The sequence below is a fragment of the Lissotriton helveticus genome, chromosome 4_1 (assembly GCF_964261635.1).
Source record: "Lissotriton helveticus chromosome 4_1, aLisHel1.1, whole genome shotgun sequence".
Classification (NCBI taxonomy): Eukaryota; Metazoa; Chordata; class Amphibia; order Caudata; family Salamandridae; genus Lissotriton; species Lissotriton helveticus.
In genome coordinates, this window is record NC_136063.1 from 1,442,134,795 (window position 1) to 1,442,161,722 (window position 26,928).

A 26,928-nucleotide genomic window follows, 5' to 3' on the forward strand; every position below is an offset into this window, starting at 1 on the left:
ATTGTCACATATTGTAAACATTCTATTTGCCCTAAAGGGAATTCTTTCAAATCTATTGTTTTCCAAAAACAAATAGGCTCTCTAAAGCCATCTTTTATTAGCTCCTCTGTAGACTTTAAAAGCATACTGTACAGAACGTTGCTAAAACAGCAACTCTTCTGAGCCTATGATGAAATATGGATTATAATGTATAGGAGTCCCATATTAGTAAATAGTTGTAGTAATTGATGCATTCAAAGACCTCCTAATTTCCACCTCAGACCCCAGATTATCTGAATTCATTTAAGTCACACTGTTGAAATAACTGAACGTTTCCATATATTGGCACCAATAGAAGTAGTGTAAGTCAGTAAATCAGCTGGGGTAGAGGGCTACACTAGTTAGAAAGCCACCCATTAAATGTTCTTCCAAAACCCTCTGCACTTGTACTTGACACTTCTGCATATTGAGCCAAATTAAGTAGTAGTTTCTAAAAGATTTATCCTGTAATCTATCACATTCCAAATACATTTATAGTCAAGTCATATAGATCTTTAGAATGTAAATTGATAGAACATTGAAGAATATGAGAGAATTGATACTAACTAAAACTTATTGAGTTCTGGTTTCATCATAGTGGAATCGAGGGATTTCAATATATATCTATAGTGAAGAGAATCTATGCAATCATACATTGATTCAGTTCAATTTCTAAAGCACACACTACCAGTTTGACATTTTCAGGAGTCTATGGCTGTTTTCTTTCTTTTGCAGTCGTAACCACTGCCTGGCTGAGCAGTCAGTATCAAGAAGTAATGTCCAAGTGGATATTCCAGGTTAATTAAGAAGGTTTCCCCAATGTAGAGTAACTGGCAAATGCCCTTTAGTTAATTAAAACAACTCAGTGCATTCCAAGTTGAGGTCTGAAAGAATTTCAAGCTGGTCAGTAAAATATATGTTTTATGAGAAGTTTGTGGCAGGAGTTGTGACTAGGCTAAGGATTCTTTTCAGAAAGGATGGCAGGAATCAAGGAAGCCAGCTGGAATATGAATGGGTTAAGTTGTAAAATGATGTGTAAAGTTTTCCTATTTTATCTAATTTAGGGATTTCATAAAATGCAATGCTGGAGGAAACATTATTTGTCTTAGATACAGTTGGAATGGTGCTCATCTAACACTTTGAGCGAATTCTAACACAACATAAACCATTAAATTAACAACCACTGCTCCATGCATAAAATGTATTCATGCAAGACACCTTACAACAGAGCCTGTTACAGAATTTAGTGAGGTGGCTTGAAAAGTTATTTAAAGCTTAAAAATACACAGAACAAGAAAGAAAGGAAAACTACAACCCGAAAAATAACCAGGGTGAACAAATGAAAGAAGGTAATAATAAACCTTTTGGCACAATTATTCACACCCCTTGTATGTAACTATCCCCCAGTTCTCACCATATCTATGCACTTCCCATTTCTCTATCTCAGACTTACCTCTGTCTACCCCACCTCTCTTTCAAGACAGTTGTCTCTAGCCCACCTCTCTCTACCTGTATGGCATGTCCTAACCATTCTACCCAACATTAACAACCAAATAGGACAAAAAGAAAGCTTGAACGAGTATTAACAGGGGCCATTTCTTTTTGGGCTTGTATCTAGATTTTCAGCTCAGATTTCCGTTTTCAGCTCAGCTTCCCCCAATTTCTGGAAGTTTAATGTATAATTCAATATTTGGCATAATGACAGCGTGCATTAACTGAAAATGGGTAACAAAGTTAAGGGTGATCTGAACAGGACGCATGGAAATATGTACTACCTAGGATCCCCAGTAGCCTTAAGATGAACCTGATACCAGTACCCCTTCTGCTGCTCTAGCAAATCAGGGTAGAAAGTAACAAATGAAATGAATGAAAGGGGAAATGTCACATATCCAACTTTCAATTAACTAATCATAATGATGAGTTGAACTAGTAAAAATGTGTGAACCAAATGAATGATTCCTCATCTATTGAATATTTCCCAGGCGTCAGACTGGATCCGGAAACCTTTCCATAGTACCATTGTGCACTCTACGGTGATACTGTGTGTTTCCGCACTGATACCATTCCAGCCTGAAATTATCATATGGGGCCTATATTGATGCCGCTCCTGCGCACTGACGTCAGTTCCTTTCTCTCTGCACCTTCAGACTCAAATCCGGAGCCATTTCTCGTCTCTGGGAGACCTTTACCTTGAGTGTTTTCTTTCCCACAAATTTCTTTTAGTGTGCATCGATTTCATCCTGTAAGATGATAGGTTTTGACCCCTGTAAGGTTTAAAGACATCTGTTGCAAACCAATGTCTGTGGTGGTCCTCACCAGGTATGGCTGTGATTTCTGGGGTCGGGCCACAACTCCAAGACCAGTAGAGACTGCACATCAATAAACCCAAAGGCCATCAGGGAACGCAAGGCAAAACTATGTTGTGAAGCAGATGCTGCATCAGGACTGCTCCAAGTTCCGTTCCAAGTCCTAATTCTCGGTCCCGGTTCCACTCTCGGGGTTGACAGTGCTGCTTTAGAGGCCAGTCTTGATTGTGTTCCAAGTCCTCTGGTAAGCATAAACACACAAGAAATCAAAAGGGAGTGTACTGTTGTCTGGATCCCTAATGCTGATTTCCATGCCATATGTAATCATGGATCATGTGTGTGCACCATGACATAGGCCTTTGTCATGGGTTGCAGTCGTGTTGGACTGGAAGGGGTGCCCAAGAGCACTACCCTCATAGTGGTGGGAGACTATCACCTTTACTACGACTTAGGCAGCACAAGCATACCATGTACTGATCAGTAGTAGTGTACCGGGACTTTTTACCCTGTGTCACTAGAGTGGGGCCTACAGGCTCACTCACCTTTTTAAAAAGTTCTGGTATTTTGTGCTTAACTCACCCATGGCCTACGTTATATAGATGTGGAGTACTGCATAGAGCAGGAGTAGTGAGTGCACTAGATGTATGTGTGCCATGGAAGGATACAGTACAGGGATAGAGCCGTTCTCTGCAGTATATCTGTGGCTACTGCATGCACTGTAGTAGTAGCATGTACTGAGTGTATGCAAGCCTGTGAGGAATATATTACATGAGAGATGTAGTGCTGTGCAATGCATGCACGAAGAAAGAATGTGCTAGGTGTATGTGTGCTTGCATGCCGGGTGAAGTGTTGTGTAGCGCACACATGGTAAGTGTGTGCTGGCAGTGTGTTTGTAAATAGCACACCCTGGTACAATACAGGAAGGCTACAGTACTGAACTGAGTATGCAGACCGAATGTGAGTGCTGAATGTATGTATGTTCTGTAATGGCATATATGGGGATAACAGTGCTGGTTAATAAGTGTTCTGTCAATGTAAAGAGAGTGCAAGTGTGCATGGAGGAACTTGCGTTCAATTTTAGGAAGCCCAGGTCTGCCTGGTGAAGAATTGAGGAGTAAAGGAATCCCCCAAGATGGAATTGTGTATTGCTGTATTCCTGTGAGCTGGCTGGAACACACTAGAGGAAAGGAAGAAGAGACTCCCCTTTACTCTTCAAAAGGTTGCTCTTTGATTCAGTGATAGATCACAAGGAAGGACCCCGAACATTTCTCAGGAAGGAGATGGGGCTGATAAGGAGATCATAAAGAGTAGGGCTGGGAGCCCGGATTAACCTTTTGATGCCCATATCTCTGTGGCTGACATCTAGGTGTGAACTCTAGTCACACCCATGAATTGGGTTGTGGGTCAATCAGCTTCAGTGTTTTACCTTCTGTGTGAGACATCCTTTCAAGGAGAAGGAGAAAAAAGAAGTGTACACTTCAAAAGAAGCAGAACTCCAATATAAAACTTTAAAGATTCAGACCCTAAATCACATTTTGGTGTCTGGAAATGGATTATAACAAGGGGAGGTTAAGACCCCAATCTTTGTCATCTGCCAAGCAGCCAGACTGGCTGTGTGAGGGGGGAAGCTCTGTAAGAATTCAGTCTGTGACCAGGACTTAGGGTAAAGGCCTGCTAGCCAAGACCACCTGTCCTGGAGACTGGAGAACCAGCATCTGCCTGCTTGCCAAGACCATTATGCCCTTGAGGGATGGAAGAGCGTTGGACGTAGCGAGGTCCAGTGGGAAGCCTTTTCGAGAGAACTCTCTGAGAGAGGTGTGAGGGAACAGCTGCTCACTGATCGGGTCATCGCCCGAGTGCAGTGTCAGCTCGGTGAGCCCCGTATGCCAAGATGGGGCTACAGTGGACTGAGTCATGAGCTATTATTTTGCTTGTCTAGAGTAAAAAATAAAATACTTCTTTTTCTTATAAATGCAAGTATTTGACGGGACATTGATTAATTATTCGTACTGTTTGCACTTTGTTTTATGAGTCATGTTCACTTAACCGTATCAACACTTGCAACATGAGGGAGCTTTTAGCTGCTTGTCCACAGCTACCACTGAAAATACAGAAAGGGTACTTGACCCAGTTGCTTAGTATCCATAGTAGGTCGGTCCCTGGGGCATAAGGAGTAAAATACCTTAACCACCATGGTTGGGCCCCTTAACCCATGCATGCCCTGTGCCTTTGAGAAGGGTTATGTAATGTAAAATCGCACTTATATAGCGCTGCTATCGCTCCGAGGAGCATCTTGGCGCTCAACAACCAACCCTGCTGGAAAAGGTTGGTGGACAGAAGGAAACTTCAACATATTGCAAGCTTTGATTGGTTATGATAGGAGTTTATTCCCTTCACACCACTCCCACTCCCTTGATGAAGCAAGTGGGTGGTGCCAACCGTCTGGCTTCCACTCTAAAAAATTGACCAGTTTTAGAGCCTATCCCGCAGCTTATTTTGTCACAACCTGAGTTTCCGAGGCCTTCAGCCATGCTGTACCAGATCAAAGCATTCTGCGCAGTTGTGCTCCAACTCTTTTGATCTCTTCTGAATTCCTCTGGCATGCCTTCATGCCCCACATAGGCCTTTCACCTGGACTTCTCTGGTGGGTTCACTCTCTGTGCCAGCTCGACCCTGTGAACCACTCCTGCCCTCAGCTCCATTTCTGACTTCCACCCCTTGCCCAAACACATGTCAGCCGGGATACATCAACACCAATGATGATCTTACCTCCTGAGGAAGCGGTTCCGATTGTCCTCTCTGAAGTTGAATCAATGCTGGTCTGAATCCAACCAATGTCATGATCAAATCCAAACAAGACATTAACTCCTGCTCTTGATCTTCCACATGGCAGGCAACATTCATTGCATTCCCTCTTCTGCACTGACTCCGAAAATGACTAAGACCAGTCTGATGAGTTTGCTCAGTCCAATGCTGATGACAATTGGTATTAGGACTTGCAGGAGGCTAGTGGGCTAGATACCTCCCTGGAGACTGCTCTTTCCTTTCCTCCTGGCCCAGCCACTGAAGAATCTGCCTCCTATGCTATGGTTACGTGTAGGGCAGTGGAGGTTCTTGACCTCCAGCTCCCCACCATGGAAGTGAAAACCAACTTGTTGACTGATGTACTACTACCGGGCCAGACTGCTTCTGATCCCCTCCTACCTTTTTAATAAGGTCCTGACTGATACCCTCCTAGGGGCTTAGGCCTTTGTTAGCACTGTTTCTTGTAGAGACTTTAGCTTCAGATTCTTCACTGACCCTCCCATCCTCCCTGTTCTTTGATTGGACTCTACCTAATAATAAGACTAATCTACACACTGATCTATCAGCTTACTTTTAGGATAGTTTTGAAAGCAGTTGAAGTCAGCGCGCTCGAGTGGGGCCAACTTCGGCCCCACATGTCACTTCCCGAGCGGAACGGCGTCAGTACAAAGCCACGTGGTACCACCTTCCGCCTCACGGAGGTCCTATGGAAATGTTTGTGAATCAAGTCTGATGCTTGGGGAATGTTTGCAGCTTGATAGAGTCTTTACCAGAAAGAGCGTCACCAAAGGTAAGTAACTTATTCTTCAGATCCCTCTGTCCTTCCAAAGATTTTACAAATCACAGAAGGAACATTTAATCATATAGTCAGCACCAGAAGTTGGTGGAGGTCCCACAAAGGTGCAACCTGATGTAGCCTTTATCTTCACTCAAACTCATTACGGTCTACGTCTTTTTCACTTTCCTTAACATTTACTGATGCTAACACTGATGTAATTATTCATGCCATATAGGAGGGAATGTGAAATTTGTCCATCATGCAATTAAGTTAGTAATGTAATTTAAAGTTAACATTTTTGGACTTTTTTTGTTTTTATGAAAACTTTAGTCCCACTAGTGTGTCCTGCCTTAACCTAACAGCCAACAACATATTACACCTTGTTGTTTTTTTTAGCAAACTTCTGGTTTGTAATGTCATAAAGTACAAAAATATGTTTATTGGTAACAACGCATTCGAAATGGTATTAAAAGGGTAGAAACAGCACACATGAGTCCCTGCATAAATGCAATTTTGTTGCTAAGGGGGCATTTGCACTTGCTACCACCTTGATGATCTAAATTACCTTCATTTTTGCTACTTGTTGATGATTAGTAAAACATTCTAAAGTAGGTATTACACATGGTACTCTTCAGAGTTCTGTAATTCTAGCCATTGAATCCAAATAAACGTGAAAAGCAAAAGCAAAAAACACACAGCATTGGGCAATATGGCACAATCTGATCTCACCTTATCACTAGGACACAATCTCCCACTCTTCTCAATCTTTTCAGCTACTTGTCACCTTCCAAGAAACCTTTCACGGGTCCTTAAGGCCCTCATCCAGTCAGCCCAGCTTGAATAAAGGCTGCTATTTCATTTGTGAACCCTTCTCCCCGATATCTAACCTGAACAGGAAAACCTAACCTCAACACTGAAACTCTCAAAAACGCTTTGGTGACATTTCCTGCTGAATCTATCATGTCAATGAAATTACTAGGCCTGGGCGAAAAATTACACTCCTCTCATAGCGGTTGCGGAATTTGGTAGCTCCACATTCCATGTAGAACATAGAGTTACTGATAAACTCCACACTTTGCAACAAAGCGAAATGTTTGACGTGCTTAGGGAGCATGACAAGACAAGGTTTGAGAAAGGGGCCGGGGCCTCCGATCACGTCTCAGCAATCCGACTGTGGGGGACTTACTTGTAGCAATAGTAGGGGTTCTTTGCCCCCAACGACCCTCGGCAGCCAAGGTCTTTTCATTCTCCAACCACTAGACCGCCAGGAGGCCCCTGTGCAGATGGTTGAGAAAGGAGACCGGCCTCTGACCATGTCACAGCAGTCCGGCTGTGGGGTACTTACTTGTCGCGACAATAGGGGTTCTTATCCCCCAACAACCCTCAGCAGCCAAGGGGACTTCATCCCCCAATCAGTTTTAGGGCAGGAAGCCCCTGTGCAGAGTGTTTGAGAAAGGGGTGGGACCTCCAACCACATCTCAGCAATCTGACTCAGGGGACTTACTTGTCGCAACAGTAGGGGCTCTTGGCCCTTAATGACTGTCATCAGCCAGGGGGATGTTATCCCTCAACCAGTAGTGGGCCAGGAGGCTGCTCTGCAGAGTGGTTGAGAAAGGGGGCAGGGCCTCCAACCACGTTTCAGCAATCCAGGTGTGGGGGGACTTACTGGTTGCAACAATAGAGGTTCTTTGCACCCAACTACCCTCAGCAGCCAAGGGGACAGAATTCGGTGTGTATGAGCAATACTGTGCCTGCTCACGGAACTCCCTTGAATTTGGCTGAGTTTTTCGGTAACTCCGTGGAATTCCTTGGAATGAAACTCTGTGTGTGACGCCCAGGTTTTGCAATTACAACACTTTCATGTGACAATTGTTCTTTCTCATGGTTCAGTTCACTTACACAATTCAGATAGCCTGGATTTACCTTGCATGGCACATAACAATATCAAAAAATCATTGGCAAAGTCACTAGGTCTGGCATTGGCCGGCAGTCTTCTGGCAATTATAATTTTTTCATGGTTTTCACAAATCTTTATTGTTTAGGAATATGCCGGGCCCTAACCAATCTAAAATATATATATATATATATATATATATATATATATATATATATATATATATATATATATATATATATATATATATATTATATATATATTCCTTGTATTCGTCCCACCTTCCACAAATTCTTTTTTCGAAGAGACGAAGCAAACCCAAAATAGTGCTTACTTAAAGTTTATTGCTTGCCCAGCACCGCTGCCATGACTATATATATATATATATCATTTGCTGCAGGTATACAAAGTAGTTTTTTAATGTCAGAAAGCCCACACATTATCATAGTATTCCCTAGTACTTAAGGGAACTACTTTGTGTGTGGCTGTGTTCTTTATGAAAGGTGGCATGCCATAACTCGTAGTGAAGCCAGCCAATGGCTGAAGTGCCTGATACATTGCCCCTTAATGCATGCAGCAGTGGGTAGAATACAAATGTGAATGACACCAATCACAAACTAATGGATGATTCGGGCTAAAACCCCTATAAGTAACTATGTTATACACATACCTTTAGTAAAATCAAAAGATTTTGGCTAACGCAGTGTTTAAAAGGTCAATCAGTCTGGCCTGGGCTGCAAGCCTCCTTCCTTTGAGGGAGGAAGAAAGAAAGAAAGAAAGAAAGAAAGTAAGAAAGAAAGAAAGAAAGAGAGTGGGAAAGATAGAGAGAAAGAGAGAGAGAAAGAAAGAAAGAGAGAAAGAAAGAAAGAAAGAAAGAAAAAGGAAAGAGAAAGAGAGAATGAAAGAAAGAGAAAGAAGGAAGGAAAGAAAAAGGAAATGAGAGAATTAAAGAGAGAAAGAAAGAAGGAAAGAAAAAGTAAATGAGAGAATTAAAGAAAGAGAGAAAGAAAGAGAAAGAGCATAGGAAAGTGAGAAATAAAAAAGGAATGAAAGGAGGCAATAATGAAAGAAGCCAGGGGAAAGAAAGAGAGGGAAAGAGAGAGAAAGAAAGAATGCAAACAAAAGAAAGAGAGAAGCAAAGAGAGAAGGAATGACAACAGAAAGAAGACAAGAAAGAAACAGAAAGAAAGAGAGAAGGAAAGAGAATGTAAAAGAAATGAAAAAACTAAAGAAGGCAAGAAAGAAAGAAGTAACGAAAAAGAAAGAAAAGGAAAGAATTAAAGAGAAAGAAAGAAATATAGAAAGAACGAAAGAAAAGCAAACAGAAAAAAAACCTAAGAAAACAAGTCAAAAGAGGATAACTTTACACATAACAGTATCAAATGGGAACATTCTGGTATGCTGTCAAATAGCAGCTGCCAGAAAAGCAAAACACTTCAAAAGGAATTTACAACAGCATTGTCATGAGGTGGGATCTTTTAAAGATTGAATGTGCCTAGAAGTGTCCTGCTATCACATGAGGCTTTAAACACAAGGGCAGCACTAACGCAGTTATAAAGTGAAAATAAAAACAACGCCACTGAAGGGAACTGCATTGTGTGCGTCTGTGCTCCTTTTGAGAGAACAAAATGCAGTCACTCAAAGTGAAGTTAACCAGTGGGTTAAGTAGGCTGACCCACAGACCCAAGCTGTATGTTGTAGTGGGTGGGAGAAAATTGTAAATGACACAACAACAGACCAATGGATGAAGAGGTGAATGAAAGCCCATTAATGCATGAATATTATACATATTCTAGTCAAATCAAAAGGTCTTGGCTAACAACAGACCTAAACAAGCATTGACATAGCCAATAGGTCTCGCCTTTGAGACCATATAAGTGTTTAGCCATGCAAGAATATTGTGCTGCATAACTAAATACTTATAAGATCCCAAAAGCGAGACCAATTGGCTATGCCAATGCTTTTCTTTCTCTGTGTAACCTGTGGACCACAAGAGATACGAAAACTAGGAGTGTCAGAGGGAATGAAGAAAATTCATACCTTGGGCTATAAATTAAAGACCTCTGTTGACCAAATTATGCTGCAAGAAAAGATAAATTATGCAACGTAAATCAGCACATTTTGTGGCAATATTGCTTCACAATGTTGTAATTTTTACACGTTAATACTGTTAGGGTAAAAGTTTAACCTTGTTAGTATCAAATTGATAATTGAATAGTACATTCATGTTACAGTGCTTTTAGTAATTTACAATCTGTAAATTATGCAGCAAATGAGGGAATATGTGGCATTAAATAAATGCAGTGGTACTGCCCTGACTATCGCGCTACTAAACACTCCGCCAAGAGACAGGAGCAGCTCTCTGGTCGTTCGGCACAACACCAAAGGGCTTCACACATAGCATCATAACATCTACAACACTATGCCAACCACGCACTCCACCACAGTGTAACTCGAGCTGTCCAAAAATTTACTTCGGCAACCAGCTTAAGGGGATGTACATTTAAATATGAACGTATATGTAATGCTACAAATGCCATGCATATTTTACACTCCGTATACAAAGAGCTATAACGTCTCACTGATGCGATCCAACCTATGCGAAATGTGAAAAACATTTTAAAAAGTGTCACTAGAAGTACTGTCTGGAAGATAAAATACTACAAGTAGTACTTCTGAGTCTCAACACGTGTTTCTACATTTGGAGGTTTACACACACAAAGATAACGTACCGACTTTGAACAAGGCAGAAAAGCACATCACTTATGGATGGACACCTTGCGGTGGTCCAGGTGGCAGGTGCTGTGCACCAGGGTTCCGAGGCGGCGCTCCAGTCGGTCCCCCTTGCAAGCACACAGCACCCGCTTCCGCCTCTAGCTCCTCGAAGATGCTGCCAGCCTGGCGGGAGAGCTTGGACAGCTGCCGCAGAACCAGCAGCAGGGATCGGGCGCTCACCTCCTTGCAGCGAGCCCACTGCTACCACGGGCCCCTACGGCCACTGGGTCCCACAGCCCGCTTGTGGAAAGGCATCCCTGTGGCAGGCTCCTGAGCAACCCTTCAGGGGTTACTGTCCATTCCCATGTGGGAGAACCAGAAAAAAGTCTGAAATAAAATCCCACTAATTCCAGGTGTCCTTTGTGCTATCCCGAGGTTCTTCGGAGGCCCGGTGGTTTCCTGCTGGTTAATTTCCCTCACAAGCAGGAAGCAAAAACCAGGGCTTGTTGTCACTTTGCATGTGTTTTCTGCTGCGGCTGGAAACCTGTGCTTTGTATGCAATATAGTTTATCCTTGTAAAAAAAAAAAGATTTTTTTTATAAATCTCTGTTTAAAAGCCACAGGGGTGAAACCCACATGCAGAAAAGAGCACAGTTTTCCGAGCAGTGCGCATGGAAGCAGTGTCTGGGCTAAGTTGGAAGTTCCTGACAGGACTCCACTACCGAGCTCCGCTGCTATCTTATGTGCTCAAATTCAAACAGGAAAGCGAAAGCCTGCCTCCTTGCTCTCCTCCCCACCCCCTGGACATAGGAGCACAGCCCAAACAGCCCTCTTGCCAGAAAAACTAAAGAAAGAACAACAGTAAGCCTCTTCACACACACACTGCCTCTGAAGAGTGAGGGAAGGAGAGCTGACAGCCACACTGGGAAACAAGCTCTCAGCATTGCGTTAAGGCAGCCGCTTGTTTATAATTGCATTGCGCTTTCACTTTAAGTGAAAGTGCAAAGCAAAAATAAAAACGCGGCTGCCTTGGACAAAGCCAAATGAGAACAAAAAAGTGCTTAGCGGCTAATTAGGAGACACTGTCTCCCGCCGCCGGTAAAAGATGCAATCCCGGGGGCAGGGCCAAATGGAGACGAGGTGGTAACCAGGAGGGACTAAAAACCCTCCTGGACAATCATAACACCTGGTTTTGCATAATTGATGACGCAAAATGACGCGCACCAATGGAAAACACGGGCGGGGCAGAAAGCGAGCTTCTGGAATCGTATCGCTTCCAAGAAGCGCTCGCAAGGCGAGAGCAGCATATGCGCGCTGCTAACGCCAGACGAGACCTAAAAAGGATTCAGTGTTTTTGTCAGCTTTCCAATAATCAGCAAAAAATGATACTGTGTAATATCTCGGTTGTCTCTTCCCTCATATCTGCCGTACATTAGACTCCGTGAAGTACATGGACAGGAGTGCCTTCATCCGCCTGTGATGCCCACCTGCACTGCAGACATTAAAATGCCCTGGGGGACAACCATGGATGCATCCCAAACCTTAGGTTCCCTTCAGAAACAACTGAGCAGTCCCTATCAATAAACCATAGCTGCACTAAGCACGTTTGTAATCTGATGGGCATTGGGGACAGAACCCGCACCAACAGTTATTCTCTTCTCTAGGTTTGTAGCTCTCAGGTGCCAATTTAGGCTTGATTATAAGTGCCTTATACAACGCTTTAAGTTTTTTGGTATTTTGTATGCTGGCATAATGTTTATAGTTATTATGAAAGTTGAAACATATGTACACTTTAGTAAGATTTTGGCAGATTTTGTCAAATTCTTTAATTTTTCAACTTTAAAATGGATTAAAGGTGGGAGCGGCACTACACACAAACACTGATATTGTGATAAGATGATATTTTTTAAATCATGTTCATAATTAGAAGCTGTATTTAGAAGTACTTTAACTGCATTTCAGAATAGCAAAAGAAGTTGCACTTTATACACACTTTCTACCTTCTCATATTCTTCTCAACGGTGCTAAATGGGAATATAAAGTAAAAGTTAGCAATTAATAATTGTCATAGTGTTCATAATACTATGATGTGTTGTTCACTTCATTTAATATTGTTATTTAATTTCATGAATATTCGTGTGGGCACAACGAGAGATGACATATTGCAGTAGAAATTTTTCACTATCAAAACGTGTGTAAAAAAGTAAATGATCATGAAAGGTTATTGCACATATTTATGAATGAACAACAAAAATACTTCAATGTCAAACAAGACATGGGAGAAACTTCATGTATTTGCTGTATTGTTTTTTACTTTTATTCTATGGATTTATGGTATTTGAACACTAACGTAGCTTCGACCTGCTGATCAAATTACAGCTGCATGTGCTCTGTAGTGGTATTTATAGAGTGCAGACCTAGATTTAGAGGGCAGTAATAAAATGTACATAACAACAGGATACATAGCCTACATGACATGCAGCCATATTTACAATGAGAAGTCAAGGTGGTATAAACTGAAAATGTAAAAGAAAGCACATTTTCAATAGGGACGAAGGGTAAGAAATGCACACGAAGCTAGGACGATTGCAAAGAAGTGAGTTTTCAGATCTTTCCTGAATTGTATCGATGAGGGGTATGGTCTGGATGCTAAGAGAGGTGGTTCCTGATCTTGGTCGATGTGCTGAAAAATCCAGTTAATAGGAAAATTAAAAATGTTTTTACTTTGAAATTGCTTCAATAACACGTCAATAAATGAACTGTACCAAGGTTTTGCTAAGTTGCATAAAGTTAAATATAAAAGCAACAGTTTTTTCTACATGCATCTAAATGGAATAAAGTGTTTAAAGGCACATTTTCTGCAGCAAGCTATGAGTGCCTATTGTTAAAATTGTCACATTCATAAAAAGCCTTTCTTTCCTACTGTGTGCTTGAACAGTACTACAAATTACAAATTTGCAACGTTAAGGTATATAAGTATGACACAATCAATTGACTGAGATTATAAGTACATCAGGATAGAACATGCACACATACTACACTTAGGGGTTATATGGTGATCCGTTTGTTTCTTCTTTATGGAAGAAATCTTTTTATTTGTTTTATATCAACATGACGTGTTACATGTCTGCAGCCAACAGCCGACAACGGATTTCAAATGTATCAATAAAGACACAGCAATGCGCCTACAACCTGGAGGCCGGCCGCAAACATATTAAATGGCAACAGTCCACTTAGCAGATTGCGGGTGTATGTATAGCAGATTATTATGCCGTTTCCTGTTCAACATTAAAAGAATAATAAACAACCTCGAGAATGGGCACAGAGACAAAATCAAAGGCCCATAACTCAAACATAAAACAGTGCCCCCCTCCCTCTTATTCCATCTCCTCCGTACCCATGGATGTTCCTATGTTGCTTCTGAAGTCTTGGCTCTAGAATGTTCTGTGTCAACTCCCTTGGGTATCCACACTTTGAGTGGTAGAAGTGAGACACAAGATTTGTAGGAGCTTGGTGCAGGTTAATTCAATTCCCTAAATTCCTTGTTTAGAATTGAGATAAATGGAGCCCACAGTTCCGTGTATGTTTCAGCTTTGTTGTCTGCTAACATAGATAAGCGTTTCCTTCCAAAAACCAACCACAACCATCTCAACTACGTTGCATGGTCTGGGACCCACTCAGAAACCCAATGGGCAAGTAGCTCTAATCTCTCGGCATTTAGGGCTAAGGCTATCTGGGGAATGTCAAAGGGTTAGGAATAACCAATAGTGTGTAACTAGGGAAGCGCGGAATATCCGTATTGAAGGCCTCATTTATGTCTTGAAGTATCATGTCCCAGTATCTCACTAGTATGGGCTAATGCCAGAGCAAGTGTACTAAGGAGCCTGCCTGTCTGTCCACAGCCACGCCAGCAATAGGGTGGGTGGTTTTTATTCCAGTAGTATAGATGGCCCGGCTTTAAGTACCAATCTGTTGCTATCTTGTAGGCTGCCTCCGTACCCGTAATGTCGTGAGCCGTGTGGTGAGCCCTGAAGCAGATGTCTTGAAATTCTTTGTCTGTGAGGGGCCTACCTATTTACTCCTCCCACCGTAGCTGCCCCTTGGACATATAAAGTGGTTAATTGCCTGTTGCAGGCTCCGCAATGTAGCTGAGGATGGGGCGAGAGGAATGGTCTAGAAAATATATAGTTTGCATGGCATGATCGTCATCTTGACTGCAGCAATGCGACCCGCCTAAGAGAGGCCCGACTTAGCCCATATAGATAATGTTTTGTTAGTGTGGTCCAAGATCTGGCCGTATTTCGCTTTTAGTGTTTTGGCCGGGGTTCACGCCAAGAGAATCCCCAGGTATGGAATGTGATTGCTGGCCCAGGAGAACGGAAATTGCCTAGTCATGGTCTCTACCGTATCCGGGCAGGTGGAGAGGTTCAATATTTGAGATTTGGGATGGTTCACCTTATTCCTGATACTTCGCTGAAGCGAAATAACTCATCCACCAAGGCCGGGGGTCCGTCAAGGACAGGACTACGACATCAGCATGAAGGCTTATAGTGTGGGTGACTGCCCCCAGGGGGAACCCCGAAATCGTAGGGTCATCTCTAACTCTCTGGGCCATCGGCTCCATATGCAGGGCAAATAGCAATGGGGATAGGGGCATCCCTGGCGGGTACCTCTGTATGTCTGGTAGAGCTCGGAGGAGCATCCGTTGACTCTAACGGAAGCCTTAGGTGCGTTGTAAATGCACCTCGCCCAGCCAAGAAACCTCTCTCCGAAGCCAAAGCGGTGGAGCGTCTCAAACAGGAATGGCCAGTGAACCCTATCTAGGACCTTCTCTGCATCAACAGAGAGCAGGAGGGTCTCCTTCCAGGAGCAGTCAATGAGATCTGTGAGGTGTATTAGGCGTTTGGTATTATCCGGGCATTGTCTTGTGGGTATAAATCTGGTCTGGTCTGGGTCAATGAGACCTGCTATATAGGGGTCAATGCGCGCTGCCAATATACTAGTAAATAATTTATCATCGACATTGAGCAATGAGATGGGACGGAAGGAAGCGCAATCCAGGGGATCCTTGGAATGTTTGAGGATTACCGATATAGAGGCCTCATAGAGAGAATCAGGCAGCTCCCCTTATCAATAAACAAGTTAAAAAGTCTAGCCAATATAGACGCCAGTTGCTGACAGAATTTCTTGTAAAACAGAGGGGTAAAGCCGTCTGGGCCCAGGGATATAGATGTTTTGAGGTGGGCGATTGCCGCCACCCCTCATTAACCTGGATAGGGCAATCGATATGAGAAGCGGTGTCAGCTGGCAGCGGTCAGTGCACATCCTGGAGATAACCATCCAAGTAGTTTGTGGCAAGATAGCCTGTGATTTCTTTGTTGAATGCTTTTGTGTTCTGTTCCGAATGTAGCATGGCGTCACGAAGATGCCACTGTGACTGTCGTGTTTGGGAGGCACCCAGACTCAGGGTTAGCGTGATCAGGGCATGATCCGAAAGAGAGCGAGGCTCTATCGTTGCCTCTACTACTCCTCCCATAAGTGCATCCATTATCAGAAAGTGATCTATGCAGGCATAGGACTTGTGGGCTGCAGCATAATAAGTGTAGTCAGTGGTAGAGGGATGTGTCTGCCTCCATATGTCATTAAGGGAGCTGTTTGTGAGCCAATGATGTCCCGTCTGTGAGAGAGTCCCAGCTTGTGTAGTGCATTGCCCAGAACGGTCCAAGTCCATGCTCATTACAAGATTCAGGTCTCCCCCAATCATCACCCGCTGGTCTGGCGTGGTCAGAACTTGTGTAAGGTGAGTAATCAGGAAGCTTTCCTGTTGTTCGTTCAGGGTGAAATAGACGCCACTGTAAACTGTGTATGGCCCCATTGAAGCCCAACCCCTATTACTCTACCCCTATGTTCAGCTATTACATCGGTGACCTTACCCTGGAAGCCCTGGGCGATCAGTACGGCAACCCCATTCTTTTTAGATGTGTCGGAGGACCAATATTGTGTGGGAAACCTGGGTGAGCCCATGCGATGGGTATCTCTGGCTAGTAAGTGGGTTTCTCGCAATAAACAAATGTCCCCCCATAATCTCCAAATAGGACAAGATTGCTTTGCATTTCACTGGACTATTGAGGCTTGTAGAGGCTCACTAAGGGAATGTTATGTGTCATAGAGAATCAGTAGACCCCAGTACCCCTCGCTCGAGAAGCCTTTGTCGCGCCTAAAAATTGGAAGTGGGATACCCTGCTGTAAGATTCCTAGTACTCTTGCAGCCCTTGCAGAACCAAATTGGTACGGAGTAGAAGTGAAAGAAGACAGAAAGAACCCCAAAACCAACATAAGAAACAAGTGACCAAAGTATGTCAAAACAATCGTGTGGGGGTGAGATGAACCCACCCACAGAACGACCAATCCAGCGAGGATTCTCTTAGGGGACCATGGAAGAGTCCTTTGAGTGTCCATCCGGCTGAACATCATGAAAATCATCAGTCCTCTAGCCACTCCTCCACTGCCGCTAAGTCCATGCCAGTTCCCCCGACCCGTCCCAGGGAGGCGCCGCCACCATCAAGTCATGAGGCTGTTGAGAGGGTAGATTCTGTAGACAGGGCCTGCAGGACCGACTGTCCTTTGATGATGGTATCCAAATAGGGGTGAGTCCCGCGGCGCTTGTTTGTCACCTTCTACCATTCCAGTCGCAGCTGTATAGGGGGGCAGGCTGTTCCTCCGTGCCCTCCTGTGCCTCGATGTGCAAAAGGGAGCAGGCCTCCTTAAGAGATCTGAATTAGTGAAGTGTCCCTTCATAGCAAAAAATAATACAGAAGGGATGTATTTCTTCTTTAAAAACCTGAATGAGAAACAATTGTTGAATACCATTAGATTCCAGAATTAAGTGATGCTGTCCCTGTAAAGGTTCACTGTGGGATGTCCTCGACCTTTTGACATTGGGGTTGTAGATGCTATCTTTAATAATCTCCTAAATAATAAATACAGGGCCTCATTACGATGCAGTTCAGGCTGCAGCTGACAGCTCGTCGGTTGGGGTCTGTACCGCATTTACTGTGCGGTCCGACCGATGCATTAGGATGTGTGTGGTCGGAGGCAGCAGTCGGAGCGACCGACCAATGCCTTCCGACGGTCTCCACATAACCCCTTAAGGACTGGGTTTCCGCCATCGGGATTTTGATGTTAGTTTCCAACAGCCTTTCCATGTTGGCCTTTCTACCATTCTCCCCTGCCCTCCACATCTGGAGGCCACCTATGTGCCCCCCGAAAACCCCTGCACCATGTGGCAGGCACCTCATCAATGGTTTGACCAATGTCACGTTGTTATCTCACCTGGTTGGATAGGTTTCCATCCCCATGGAAAACAAAGACACAATCAAAAGAATGTTTTTAAGTCTATTATGAACTGACATCTCAACAAAATCTAGTTGTATCCCAGTGAAAGGATCTTCAAACGTGCCTATGTGGCTTATCGTCACCATGGTTGTCTTCACTGGATTACTCCGCTGACAGGTAACGCAACGCTGACAGAAATTCTCAGCAACAGATCCAAAGTGTAGAATATACCACCATATATTAACAGTCTAACTGTAGAATCTTGACCAATGTGCGTTGAACCATGAATTTGTCTATTCATAGTAAACAACATTGAGTCGAACAGAATGTATTGTTTCTCAGCTGTCACCCACACTTTGCCTGGAAGTTTGTACAACCTTCTGTTTACAATTTGATTTTCTCATCTTTTGGTGCCTAATCTTGAAGCTTCCTTTGCTCACTTAATCTCTGAACTGAAGACAAGTTATGATTTGCATTCCCAGTTTCACATTGCTCTTGCTCATTTGAATTGATCGTAGCAGATTTAAGCAGCCACGGCCGGTAGTAGGTGTAACTGCAGGGCGGTGATGTGGGGAGGGGGAGGGGTGGGGTGGGGGGTAGTAATGTATGGATTACGGAGTTTAACAGGTAAGTAAACATATAAATAAATACAACGAATTTCGTTGCGCGCACTGATACTTGTTCACAACTCGTCCGTGCTCAGCACCATTTACATTGCCAATGTAGCCACATGTAGACAAGCCCACCGACGTGCTTACCACTGTTTATTATCCGTCTCATTACATTAGCCACATCGGAGACTAGATGTACACACCAGCCTCCTGGTTACAAAATGATTCTATGTAACACAGTACACCAGAGTTCTCATATGCTAGGATCTCTGCATGTAACTGCCTGCTATAGTATTCTCTCCTCTGATCTTCTGTTATTTCATCATGCGTAGTCTAATGTGGTGACACTGTTTATCTACTAAAACCAAATTAAAAAAAGATTTATAATAAAAAGAAGTGTAAATTTGAACACTCGATCCTTCAGATAAGCAGCATGCAAGTACATTTTATGCTGCTGCTCAGGCAAAACTTACACCATAAGAGTATGATGCTTCGACAATATTTTATATGTTGCACACTGCATATGTACCATATTGGTCTGCCAGAGAAGAACCATCCACAAACAGAATCTGATCAGCCTGTTCAAGTGGAACACCTTGCATATCTGGTCTTGGCTAGGTCACACTTACTGCCACATCAATGCAATAATGATCACTGTCCTCATCATCACTATCTCTGGCTGCAATTGCAAATGCATTGTGAGATTCAGTTTATTTAACCTTCTTGTCATTTTGATTGAAATAATGTCAACTTCCAAAATAATTTGTTCATATTTAGTAAGACGACTGTTTCACATGTACTGACTCAGTGTATGAGTCAGCAAGATCTCAACTAAATGAGGGACTAACACAATAAGTGTGTATCCCATCGCAATCCTTTCAATATGCTGACAAACTACTGCCACCAATTTTAAACATCCAGGAAGTGCAGCAGAAATTAGATTTAATATGTTAGAGAAGTAAGCCATGCACGGCTTGATTTCATCATGTTTTTGGTTAGAACTAAGACTGCACAAACTTCTTTCTCTTGACAGAACAAGTAAAAATCTTTCACATAATTTCACATTCCTGGAAAGGGTGTGCTACAGAGATTGTCTGAGCTCAAAGAAGGCACTCTTGCATTCATCACCTAAGAGAACAAGACCAGAAACATTGCTGCGAGTAAGCCCCAGCAAAGGCTTTGCAATGACGGAAAAATTGGAAACCACTGTCTACAGTAGCCAACTGTTGCCAAAAACATTCTTATTTTCCTTTGATTGTTTCGAGGATTCATTATCACAATAGCAGATATGCGTTCTTTGGACTCTTTTCTTACCCTTCTTCAATCTAATGACCCAAATAGTTAATATACAATACTGAATTTTGTGGGAAACACCTTATGCCCATTGTCAGCATGATAGTGCAACTTGCAATCTTGTTTGGTTTTAGATACAACCATCTGGTGATTTATATACTGCACCAGCACTGAACTACAGGGAATAAAATAACAGCAGGATTCAGTGCCAATGGACAACGAGGGACTACACTTTTCCTAAGTTTTCTTAGGTCTTAGACCACTCTCCATTTTCCGCTCATTTTCAAAGTTCCTATGACAGGAGAATTGCTGGGACTATCTGGCACTTCTTATTGATTGCCCTGCTCTATCATCATTTTGACCACAGGTTTCATGCCCTGCTCAGCGTCACGTGTAAGCTTGTGCTGAGTATTTCGAGACTAAACTTAATTTAGTTTTACAGTAATTTCCACTAGTCCTGCACTTTCAATCAATCCTGTCTCGTTACCTGTAAATTCTCTATCTCATCTTTCTCAGTGTATCTTAAATCAGGAGGCAAATTAACTTTGTACAAAAACTTGGAGCAACTAGACTTTTTACTCTTACAACTTTATTTTAAATTCTAAGTCTTCATTCTGTGTTTGAAATGCCAAGTTATCCTGTGTACCATATCATACAATTCATTTCACAGATAATATCCCTACCTAATAGAGTTAGAGGTCTCATATTACAACTTATAAATTGTTGAGCATTTTCAAGAGGGCCAATTTTAACAAGGACATTTGCTGAGACCTATTTAGTTCTTTGTTTATTCCTGATACCAACAACTTGGATTTGTTTCCTAAGAAGGGTATGTTGTAACCTCATAGGAAGAACCGTGGAGAGGGTAGCACCTGTATCGATCAAAAATGATACTCTGTGGCCATTAACATCATTATCTACATATTGGCCACTCTGGTGTATATCTAGGACTGCACCCAGCATGCAATACTCCTTCCCACTCAGGCACCGCCACTTTGAATTAATTGCAGTTGCTGAAAATTGTGGGAAATCAGTATTAATTATTAAAGGACTTTGCTGGAAGACAGACACTTCATTGTAGATGTTTTTCTACATGAAATGAAGTGACAATCATTCTCATATTGAATTGTTTCTAATTTGGCATGTTCTGTACAGAATCCAGTTGGGCTTTGTCAACTATTCCAGTTGGCTGCATCTGGTTTGAAGTCTGCTAAATTTGGGGAGAAATATTATTTTGAATGCTATCTGGATTCTGTCTAGTTTCTCATTTCAGTGTGCAAAATGCCCACAATAGATAGTGACATGGAATGATCTTCTTGAGCATGTCAATGTTTGCATTAATCCTATTCGAGTTAGTCACAAAAGCTCTACCTTTACCATGAGGAGCAACATTTGGCGCACTACTTCCTTGCTCACTTGCTCCCTGTATTTTAAAATTTGCGCCATCAACAGAACCAGAATCAAAACCTGAAATGATCACCTGACTCCTGCTATTATTCTGGAAGTGCTTAGACTGTGCAATCATTACCTTCTCCTTCGATTTCCTCTGCTTTACACCAACACAGTCACTACAGTAGTTCACGTATTTGTGTGCTTCATCAATACTCTTAGACTATCAACACATCACACTCTACTGGATATAAGAAGTAATCTCTGGATGCAAACAAATCTGATAGTGCCTTCTTTTGTTGGATCTTCTACTCCACAGTACTGTCTATTAATATGAATAAGCCTCTCTTAATAGGCATGCACTGACTCTTTTGGCTCCTAAGTAGCCCTCATGATCTTTCGCCAATTCACTACTTTCTCCTGAACCTTCTGTTTCATATACACAATCACCTCCTTGTACATTTCCATAACAACAGCAGCTGGACCATTATAAGGAAGCCTTGTTGGAGGCTTTTCTGTTGGTTGTTACAGCCACTTCACACTCAGCCCACAAAACCTTTGGGACAGTAATTTCAAACAACATATTCATATCTACCCAAAACACTTTTGAAAATGTTATTAGGTTCCCAACCTTTGAATACCATTTACCTGAATCTTTCTTAAGCTTTGGACAATCTATTGTAAATGCAAGGAGATCAGACCACTGGCAAGGAACATGCAAATATTGACCTCCATGCACTTCTCGCAAAGGAAATCTAGGCGCAACTAATCCAGTTTCAGGATCGCTTGTGCTCGCTTTAGCTTCTCTTTCTGAATGAGTTTTTTCTTCTTAGCCTTCACCTTTTTTACTCCATTTATCAGTCTGGCTTTTCAAATTATTATTATTATTTTTTATTTTTTTATTTACCAACATGAGTGTATATCAAAAAGAAAATTAGAAATTGTCTTCTTTTGTAAACAATCCAAATAGATAATAACAATAACAACAAAGCATATTACATATCGTACAAAATTATACAGAAGTATACCTTTAGTCTTGAAACAATGACCCCCACATTTTCTTAACCCCTCCCTTTAGATAAAGCTTGTTCCATATCATATATCTCTTTAACTATCCCCACCAATCTAAAGCTGACTGAGAAACGTGTGATATCCAGACGCGAGCTATTGTAAGCCTGGCACAAACTATTAAGATAGTAATTAAATCCGCTTGGCTAGATCTTATATTCCGTCCACTCATCATTACATCAATTACTGATAACTTTATTGGACTCCCTAGTTTCTGAGACATTATTTGACACACCTTTTGCCAGAATTCTGTTAACTTGGGACATTAAAAAAATCATATGTTTTAGATCCGCTGGCGGTAGTTCACATTTAGGGCATTTTGTCCGATCACAAGCATAGTTATTAGATGCCCATTTAGATATTCTTTCAGGTATATAATATAGTAAACATATAGTTTTATACTGTTGTAACTTCAGACTAGATGAATGTACAGACCTATTAATACTGCCTAGAGCCTGTGAAACCGTGTCAGCCGAGATTGGTGTCCCCATATTTTGGCTCCAGCGGTCCGCTAGTCTAGCACAGTCATCTACCTTATAGGTGTTTAAACTCCTATAACCTGTGCTAATCAGAGATTTACAATTAGCCCCATAAAAACAGTTCCATATGTCAGAATCCAACACATTAGACAATTTCATTGTACGTATAAAGTAATCTCAAATCTGGTAATATTTGAATTGCATATTTTCTGAAATATTATATAAAACCTTCAAGTTCTCAAATGTGATGAAGCCGTTATGACCGTACAGATCCCCTTAACACTTAATCCCACTACTAGCCCATTGTTTTGCAGCCCCCCCATGAAATATTTCTGGGAGACCGGGATTGTCCCACAAGGGAAGTTTGACATGAAAAAAAGATGTACTGCATTTAGTCATAATTGCCCGCCAAATATTTACACTATCACGAGCGATCTTAAATTTAACCCGCTTGTAATAATTCGGGTCATTAATTCTGAAAAGGAACATATTATGCTTTTCCCCTAAAATGAATTTATAAAAGAAAAAGGTACTGCCCATAGGATTCATTAGGCTACGGAGGCGGCCCAAGAATGCTGCCCAAAAGTATAATATGAAATCAAGAAAATCGAGCCCACCCTGATTAAATGGACGCTTGAATAAATCATTAGCTCGTCGTGCTTTCTTATACCCCCATATAAAACTGCTACAGACCCCATCCAATCATTTAAAAAAGGAGTTATTCACTCGTAGAGGAATAGACCTGAATAGATAGAGGAATTTAGGGAGGATTTTCATTTTTATTATATTTATTCGCCCGATAATGCCCATGGGCACTTTATGCCATTTCTTAAGTGACTTAACAGTTTCTTTCAATAATGTCTCATAATTTAATTTTACGATCTTCTCTGTTCTAGCCGACACTTAAACCCAAGATAAGTAGCAACACTGCAGACTCCCTGAACTGGAGTCGGGGATTTACAATTTATTATGACTTGGGTCGTATTCATGTTTAATATATAACCAGAGATCGCGCCAAACTTCTCAGCCTCTTCGACTATCCCCTTCAATGCTCTGTCGGCGTCAGTTGAATATACAGCAATGTCATTGCATACGCTGTGACTTTAAGGTTATGCGTCCCACATACAAAAGGGCTTATTCGATACTGATTTTGCAAGGCAAGAATAAATGGTTCTATTGAAAGAGCGAACAATAAGGGTGATAAAGGGCACACCTGATGGGTGCCACCAGAAATTGGAAAAGAACAGATTGTAATCCAGCATATAACATTTTTGCAGCAAAATAATCATACAGAGCTCTGACCCATTGCATAAACCTGCCTTTAATGTCGAATGCAGATAATGTAGTCCAGGGAAAATCCCACCCCACTCGGTCAAAAGCTTTCTCAGCATCTAAGAGAATCATACAGAGTGGGGTGGATTTTGTCCTAGCAACATCGAATGCTGTCACGGCAGTGTTTACATGAGCAGTGGTGTCCCTCCCCTGAATAAAGCCATGCTGTTGAGGAGACACCAAATCAGGCATAATTAAAGCAAGCCGAGTCACCAGAATTTTAGCAAAAATGTTAGCGTCGGTACTTATGAGCTTTATTGGCCTATATGACCCGCATTCTTCCGCTGGTTTATTTATTTTTTTAGAAAAAAGACAAACTGTGTGATGTTCCATGAGGCAGGGTTTTTCCTCCTGCCCCAATAAAGCTAATTACTTGATTAAAGAGTGGGAGTAGTTCATCCATACAGATTCTATACAATTCAAGAGGTATTGAATCTTCTCCTGATGCTTTACCTAAGGGCAAGGCATCAATAGCCAGCTTAATCTCTGTCATTGTAACATCTGCCAGCAGTGAATCAGAAGCTTCGTCTCCCATCCTTTTAACTGAATTAGACTGTAGATACCTGTCTATATCGACCAATTCCGTTCGATTCTCTGGAGTGTACAGATCTAAATAGTAATTAGCAAATTGTCCAGTATCTGACTTGAATTCTCATAGACCACATTGTTAGGCCCTCTAATCGCTTTTATAATAGTCTTAGCTTTATCATCTGCTACCCTAAATGCTAGAATCTTCCCTATTTTTTTCCACCCTCGTATTGAGATAGTTGGTATTTTTTTAATTTAGCTATGCTTTTATCCCTAAGTCTCTTCTTCAATGCAGATTTCAGATCAATTAATATATACCCAAGGACTTCTGCTCTTGGTGAGCCCATAAGGAGTGCTTCTACTTGCTGGTTCTCTACCCCAAGAACATTTACAATAGTCTTTTCTCTTTCCTTCTTAAGTTCCCCATTCTGTCTCTAGATATATTGTTGTGAGAATCTCCTGAGACTGGCTTTGCATGTATCCCACACTACAGTAGGCGAGGCAGTATCTATATTTATCTAAGGAAATTCTTTCATGTGTTTCTTCATCTGAGTTATATACTCCTCATCTGAAAATAAATATTGGGGGAACGAAAAAGACCTGAAAGTCCTGTTTTAAGCTGGTGTTTTAAATGTCATGAGTATAGGATTCTGATCGGAAGTGACCCTCGGGCAGATATCTATTATACCAGACTCAATAATCCTGTCAGTAGCCCAAGCCATATCTATTCGGGAACATAATTTATGTGCAGCCGAGTAATAAGTATAGCCTGCTGTGTTTGGGTGTAATACCCGCCAGACATCCCTTAGAGCATGTAATCGCCCAAGTTCTATAATTGCAGCGCGGATCTTACGCATTCTTGGGGTAGCCCATCATCTTGTAGTGTCGATCTCATAATTCATAATACAGTTGAAGTCACCCATTACCACCCATTCCCCTTCCCAATTTAACAACTCTATATTTATTCGATCTATGACGGATGAATCGTCAATATTCGGGCCATATAATACACAAAAACATATTTGCAATTCTCGATCACTAACTGAGCTATAGCCCCTCTCCCCCCTTTATCTGTCAACACCTTAGCTGTTTCCCCTCTAAATTGTTTATGTTTTAGGATAGCAACTCCTCTAATTAAAGCATTTTGATCTGAACTAGCGACGACATCATATCTTTATAAGAGATATGTGTTTCTGAAAGAAGCACTATCTGTGGGTTGTACATCCTAAGTTCTTCCGATACAAGCCGCCTCTTATTCCTGCTATTCAGGCCAGCCACATTCCATGCTAGACATTTTATTAATTCCATTATATTGTTATTCTCCTGCTTCCTTTCGAATTAGCGGATTCTGTAATAATCTTAACATTTGCTTTTTGAATTTGAAATATCCTCATGTTGATCTTTTTATTTTTCTGCACCCACCCAAAAGCCCCACCCCACTCCGAGATACCGTCCCGAATCCTCCCTCCCACCCCCCTGTTTCTAGAAGGAGGAATCATCCTCTTCTTTTAAGGATGCTTCTCAGACTTAGATTGTTCTGTTGTGCTTTGATATTCACCTTTCTTTCTCTCTCACGTATATATTTTTTAATCTGTTCTATTCTAATTCAGATTTGAAACAGGGAGGCCTTTCCCTTTTATTTTATTTTCTCCAGGGGGCCAAGTGGGATGGGGTCCTAGATGGCTGCCATTTCATCTGCAGCTTTTGCCATTTCTGAAGCATTTCGCTTACATCTGATTTAGAAAATAAGAAATACGTTTGCCCCCTCTCATAATCTTCAAACGAGCAGGCTCTTGTAAAAAGACTTGAGCACCCATATCCTTTAATGAGTCAATTAGTTGCCGCAACTGCCACCTTCTGTCCATAGTAGCCTCACAGAAATCTGAGCGGAAAAATATAGAAAAAGAGTCAACAGCAATCGTGATCTAGGGCCAGCTTTTAAGGAGACTGCTTGTTGCAGCAGAAAGTTACCAAAATAAAGCAGAAATGGTCTTGGGTACCAACGATCCTGACGTCGTTGAACAATTGGGAGTCTGTGAGCTCTCTGAATTTGACAATCCCAAGACCAGTCTCCCAAGTCAGGAAATGCTTTCTGTAGAATCTGGACTATGTAGGCCCTAGGATCTGCCCCCTCTTGGCCTTCCGGTATTTCGAACAATTTTAGGTTCTGTCTCCTTTGCCTATTTTCAATGTCCTCCAGTTTGAGTTGCATACTCCTGAGTTGACCCTCATGTTGTAAAACCGAACTTGCTGTTTTAGATGTTGATTCCTCTGTGGAAGCAACCCTCTGTTGGAGCTCAACTTTCTCTGTAACTTCCTTGAGAGTTTGTTCTATGTTATTGTTATCCGCTCTGACCTGCGCAAAAAGCTCTCTTGT

At 41.9% G+C, this 26,928-nt stretch overlaps 1 protein-coding gene across 3 annotated transcripts in view; it reads left to right on the plus strand.

The window, feature by feature from the left end:
- MYLK4 (myosin light chain kinase family member 4) overlaps positions 1-26,928 on the plus strand; it is a 405,617-nt gene that overhangs the window by 175,199 nt on the left and 203,490 nt on the right. The window lies entirely within an intron of this gene.